The sequence below is a fragment of the Oncorhynchus tshawytscha genome, linkage group LG15 (genome assembly GCF_018296145.1).
Source record: "Oncorhynchus tshawytscha isolate Ot180627B linkage group LG15, Otsh_v2.0, whole genome shotgun sequence".
NCBI classification, from domain to species: Eukaryota; Metazoa; Chordata; class Actinopteri; order Salmoniformes; family Salmonidae; genus Oncorhynchus; species Oncorhynchus tshawytscha.
In genome coordinates, this window is record NC_056443.1 from 2,560,773 (window position 1) to 2,566,772 (window position 6,000).

Consider the following 6,000-nt stretch of genomic DNA (forward strand, 5'->3'; position numbering starts at 1 on the left):
TCAGCTCTCTATATGCTTGTAACACGCCACGGCATGTTGATAAACCAACAGCTGTTGTTATGGTTGTTTTCATTGTTTGAATTGGCAAATGTCTTTAGTGACGGCAAACCTGAAACGTACCCTTCAATCGATTTCAGCGGTGCCCAGTGATGCCAGACGGTTGGTGAATTGATCCCATAACAGGAGTTACGGTGGATCTTCTTTAGACTTTGAAAGTTTTATAGTCGCAGATCATTGTTTGAATCAAAAGCTAAACGAAGTACGGATCATACTAAAGGGTGACGTAAGGGTTATGCTACATTTGGCAAAGTTCCAGACTACGGACCTGTTTAACCAACCATTATGAATAGTCAAGGAATATACTGTATGTATGCATTACACAGGGTTTGATATATACTTCATTATAAATGGTTTAAGCTACACTTTCTGAGACAGATAACTCTTTTAGGGTTAGGGTTTTAAAAGACTAGGTGTCTAACATAAAACATGAATGGAATAATGGGCAATATGTGGTGTGTTTGTTTAGAGAAATGTTGAATCATGAACGCTCCAGACGGTTTACAGAGCTTCTAGGAAAGCTGACACTCACTTAGCCCCAAAAAACATCTATATCTAGTCAAGATCCCCCACTGCCTTTTACCATCGATCCTCAGCACAGAGAGAAATGGCTCAGGTCTAAATATTGTCCTTTGTGTTTAAGTAACGTCTCTTAGCGACAGACCCAGTTACAGAGGCTTTCCGGTGTACTTGGCCTGAATGTGTTATTGCTGTTTCTCTGTGTAGACCACATCATCACTTGATGCAGACTGATAAACTGCTGAAGGAGAGTATTCTGAAACAAGACGTAAAGTATTACAGATTCAAACACAACAGGAAGACTGCTGTATAGCTGGCTCACAACAGGAAGACTGCTGTATAGCTGGCTCACAACAGGAAGACTGCTGTATAGCTGGCTCACAACAGGGAGTCACTTTCAGTTGAAAACTGACATTTAATATGTTATTTGTCAATGGGACAGAACATGCAAAGACGGTCTGTGTCTTTGGAAAAGGGCCTTTGCAAATATGTAGAAGCAATATTGACAGAGCTTTGGAAGTTCTAGTGCTGTAGTGGTTCAGACACAGTTCTGAGGACCTTTGGGCAGAGTCATGAAGTAAAATAGCAGCACCAGTTTAGCACCTGTTCTCCAAGGGAGCTGACAGGGTGACCTGTAGAGTATATGGCTGGACGGTATTCTCAAGGTTAGAGTGTCCTCTTCCGCCCTTGAGACCACACGCAAACACTCCGGGAAAGTTTTTACGTTGTGCCTGCCGCCTGCTCCTTGCTGACGGGCAGCTCATTAGGGCAGCGACGCGCCATGCACGTGTTTGCTCCCAGACAGGCCGCGCCACGGGCTGCATGCTAATTGGGGAGGTGTAGCCGGTGTTGAAACGACCTTGTGTCCGCACCAGGCTCTGATTATGTGAGGGGGGCGGCTTTGCGGGACGCCCACGCGGGCGAATCGCAAACACGTTTTGTTGTCTGCCTAGCAGGGGGCCTCTCTCCTCCTCCGTTCCGACTTGCTACTCCTCAACCCTTCTTCATCTTGTGAAGCCTTCGTTCTAATCTGACCTCCAGGTTTCATAGCAAAGTCAGCCAACTCTGACCACTCATCCAACGTGAGAGCCGTCAAAGGAAAGAGAGAGTGAGAGAAATGAAAGAAAGAGAGAGATGTGAGAGGATAAGAAATAACGTTGAATAAGGACAGACATACAGGAATGCTGGAAGAATAGAAGAAAGGTGTAGAACATAATTCTACAAACAAAGTTAGACTTTTCCAGTCAGAATCAATGCAGCATGTACGGTTATGTTAGTTGTAACCTAACGCTATACTTCTGCCGAGTCATTCACCAACAGGCAGAGAAATGTAAAGGTGCGCTATGTAGAAATCACACATTTCCTGGTTGCTAAAATTATAATTGTTCGCCTAATTTCAGTTTATGTGACAAAACAAGCAACTATAGTGTATAGAATCATTGTACCATCTAAATTGTTGGGAAATATTTTTCAATAACCAAAAATATTGTATTTTCAGCTGTTTGAAGCTGGCGTACAAAACCAAAAGTAAAAGAAGCAAAAACGACAGATCTATAACTAACATTTCTATGTGAATGTAATCCAGTCGCCCAAAAAGTTACATATTGCAGCTTTAACTGCAATATTTTTCATAACATTGTCATCATATGGTAGATATATCATAGCAGAGCTCTCTTCTCACAATGCAGGAGGCAGGTTTTCAGAGTGGAGAGGGTTGCCAGCCAGAGTGTTTAAGTGCCATCAGTCCTCCTGCCCTGCCCTCGTATATAAAGAGGGACCTGCCATCAGCCACACGGCCGTCTCGTTCAGTCCTCATTAAAAAGCCATCGTATTAAGAAATCATTTCAGCTTGTCCTGATGAGCCTTTTATTGCCTACTCTAAAATCTTTTCACTTATCGAGGAGTCTAAGGGAGTGGGAGTGCTATGGAGAACGAGAGGTAGAAAGAGAATGAGAAAGAAGCTGAATGGAAGATTGCAGGGGAGGACAGATTTGATTTTTAAATTAAGGGCATTTTATCATGACATTCTGAAGGCTATTTCATCCTCAAGGGTGAAATGCTGGCTTTGGCTTCTCCAACATCAGATATGGATGTCCTATCTTGCTGCAGGGAAACACTCTTCAGAGAATTGTTGGCTAAGTTGGGAAGGGGTCTTCAGGCCAGGTCTTGGTTGTGTTGAATTATTGAGTGCAGTAGTCTGTGTGAGGAGTTGCTCCATGATTTCTTGGGACTTACAGTATTAGGGCAGTTTTCTGACTTGGATGTGTTCTTTGGTCTTTAGCTCAACAGGTGTATCATCGTGAAACGTGTCATAATAGCTGGAGAGTTGCTGGTTATTAGAAACAGTGTTGAGGGAAGCTTCCTTCTACTAACATCTCCTATTCTCTTTGATGCAGTTTGGTTTGGTTTTGGGGTGTGGCTCAGGGGCAGCCATTACAGCAGTAGCCCATTACTCATCCTCCTAGCTGCTGTCTCGGAGCTCCCGCTCCAGTGCTAATGCAGATTACAGGGATATATGAGGGCTATTTTGTTCTCAGTGGGGTGGGAATGATCACTAGCAACCGTAGCTCTCTCAGATGCATGAGTATACATCTGTTCCCACTGTGAAATCGCACCCAAAGATCCATCAGAGCCAGAACCCAATCAAATCTGTGGATAGTACATAAATTACACGTTAATTAGCACTTTATAGGAGTTTAATTATTCATGTACAACATGTTAATAGATGGCAAGGCCTTTGCAGTTTGGGGTAGTTCCAGAGTCCACTTCTAATGGTTAGAGTGAGTCATTATTCATCTGTTGTGTAAATAGCCCATTTGTCATGTAGTGCTATTGGAGCTAAAAATGTTTGAGCAATCTGTCTCACCAATAGCGCCAGTTTGAGGCGGATCAATCGATCTTTTTACAATAAATATGTCACTGCTCATTGTGTGCCATGTAATACTGAACCATTTGGAACAAAATTGAGAAGGGAAGAAAATAAGACACTTTGAAAAGAGAACCTATTTTTTGCACATCTATCAAATGAGGTCCATAGGGTCTTATAGAAGGCTTCAGTTGTGCTGCTAATGGCAGTACTACTAACTCATTTTATACTGCTGCCATTAACAATAGTGATGTTTAGCAATGGTGATAGTAACTGTCACAGCATTACATTTATATGATATTATATAATAATTATAATAATCTATCCCCCCGTTCTTCTTTCAGGGCCCCGCAAAATCATTTGGAAGAAGTTGTTTCAGTGACCAACATGTCAGCAATTAGCACATTAACAGGTGGGTCGGCTGGTGCCACCATCTCACATACAGGTTAGTCATGTCTTCAGAAGACATCTATTATAGAGATAGAGCGAGGTTATCGGTCTATATAATACTTTACGCACCATGTCCATAATTGTACCTGCAATTGTGTAACCCCCCATCCCCCCTCTTTCTAAAACAGGTCACAAGATGTGCTGGGCTCACCCTCCATGAATCTCAAGAATCCCATCATGCCCTAGGAGTTTAAAAGCTCCAGCTCGAACTCAACCTCACATGACTCCAGTTCCCATCACCAACTTGACTCCAGTCCCTTATTGTTCAGTCCTGCTGTTTCCACCCAGCGGTTTAGTTGTGACAGTGGCTTTCAATGAGAATCCAGTTGGCCTTCCCTCTCTTGTACCCCTCATTAACGTTGTCCCCCATGTCAGAGCCCTGTGGGCCGCAGAGGGGAAGGCTCTCATGGTGTCTCTGCTGTACGGAGAGCCAGGTCTGATCCCAGCCATGAGGAGCCCACAGGCGGAGAGCCCTGTTTAAAATTCCGCTCTGCAACGTGTCGGCTTTCCAATCCACCGGGATTGCATTATTAAACTTACACAAGCTCATTTCCATACAAAGCAGGATATCAGCGGCAGACAGTCATGCATATTTATCGCCGTGTGCCTGGCTTACGCACGAATACACTCGCACAATAACCCACACGCAGGCATAACTTAGTCGTGGTACATACGTGAGGGAGGAAACCGAGGTGCATTCTTAATGGTTTGAGCATGAGATGTCCTGAGTGAGGATGGTCAGTGAAATCTACATGTCAATCACCTGATAAACCGACACATAAACAGGCAGTTTCTCACACGCAAACAGGGGAGATGAGATGAGTTACACTTTGAGATCTGACGAGAAGTGTATTACTGATAATCTACACGCAGAGTCATGCACACACGATCCAGCCAAGCCTCCACCTGTCCATGTTGACTGTTCCCTGCTAGTAGCTAGTTCCCTTAATGTCCCTGTCTCTGTGTCTCCCCCCGTCCCTACGTCCCTGCTGCCACCACTGTTCTTCTCCTCCTCCACTAGTTTCCGAGCACCGGTTTCTCCTCTCCTCCTCCTCCTCCCCCTCTTTTCTTCCTTGCCCTCCTTCAGGTGATGTCCGTCCCTCCTCCTCCTCCTCCTCCTCCTGTGAGATTGCTGCTGTGTCTTATGGCTTTTTATTCCTACGTGAGGGTAGATGTGTTCATGTAGGGATAGAAGCCACTAAACACACGGTGAGAGGTCAACGTGCAGGCCAGTAGAGCCAAAGCTTCCTTTTCCACACAGAGCAAATAGCCTGCGGTGACATTACAGTGGCGTTTACTGTCTAACTCTAGGCCTACATGCACCCGTTACTTTTAAATGGGCCTCCCGGGTGGCGCAGTGGTCTAAGGCTGTGCCACCAGAGATTCTGGGTTCGAGCCCAGGCTTTGTCGCAGCTGGACGCGACCGGGAGGTCCATGGGGCGACGCACAATTGGCCCAGCGTTGTCCGGGTTAGGGAAGGTTTGGCCGGCAGGGATATCCTTGTCTCATCGTGCACTTGTGACTCCTGTGGCGGGCCGGGCGCAGTGCACGCTGACCAGGTCGCCAGGTGTACGGTGTTTCCTCCGACACATTGGTGCGGCTCTCTTCCTGGTTGGATGTGCATTGTGTCAAGAAGCAGTGCGGCTTGGTTGTGTTGTGTTTCGGAGGACGCATGGCTCTTGACCTTCGCCTCTCCCTAGTCCGTAAGGGAGTTGCAGCGATGACACAAGACTGTAACTACTACCAATTGGATACCACGAAATTGGGGAGAAAAAAACTACTTCTAAACAGAAATGTCAAACACGTAGGCCTAAACAGAATGGCAACTCTCAAAGACCCACCAACAAAGGCCCAGTACTAAAGGCTGTAACAACGCCAAAGAAAGTCCTAAGATATAGTCCAAAACCTCTCTGTAATTCACTGGTTATCAAACAACCTTGTTCAAGAAATCCTTAAGAAAAGGGAAGCCATGTTCTGCTAACAAATGGATGGAATACTTCAAGCTAAGGTAGGTCCACTACATCCATCTAAACTGAGGTGAGTTTCGTCCAGGTTCCCAAACCCAAATAGGATGAACATTAGAATACTGAGATGAATCATTGTAAAGT

General features: G+C 45.1%; 1 long non-coding RNA gene across 2 annotated transcripts in view; it reads left to right on the top strand.

Annotated features, from left to right (window-relative positions):
- LOC112265895 overlaps positions 1-5,302 on the top strand; it is a 32,906-nt gene extending 27,604 nt beyond the window's left edge. Inside the window, exons 4-5 of one of the 2 annotated variants that reach the window (XR_002955834.1) lie at positions 3,787-3,887; positions 4,021-5,302. This is a non-coding gene — a long non-coding RNA (uncharacterized LOC112265895). The remainder of the gene's footprint in view (positions 1-3,786; positions 3,888-4,020) is intronic. The other variant, XR_002955835.1, reaches the window with a different exon arrangement.
- The last annotated feature ends 698 nt before the right edge of the window (positions 5,303-6,000 follow it).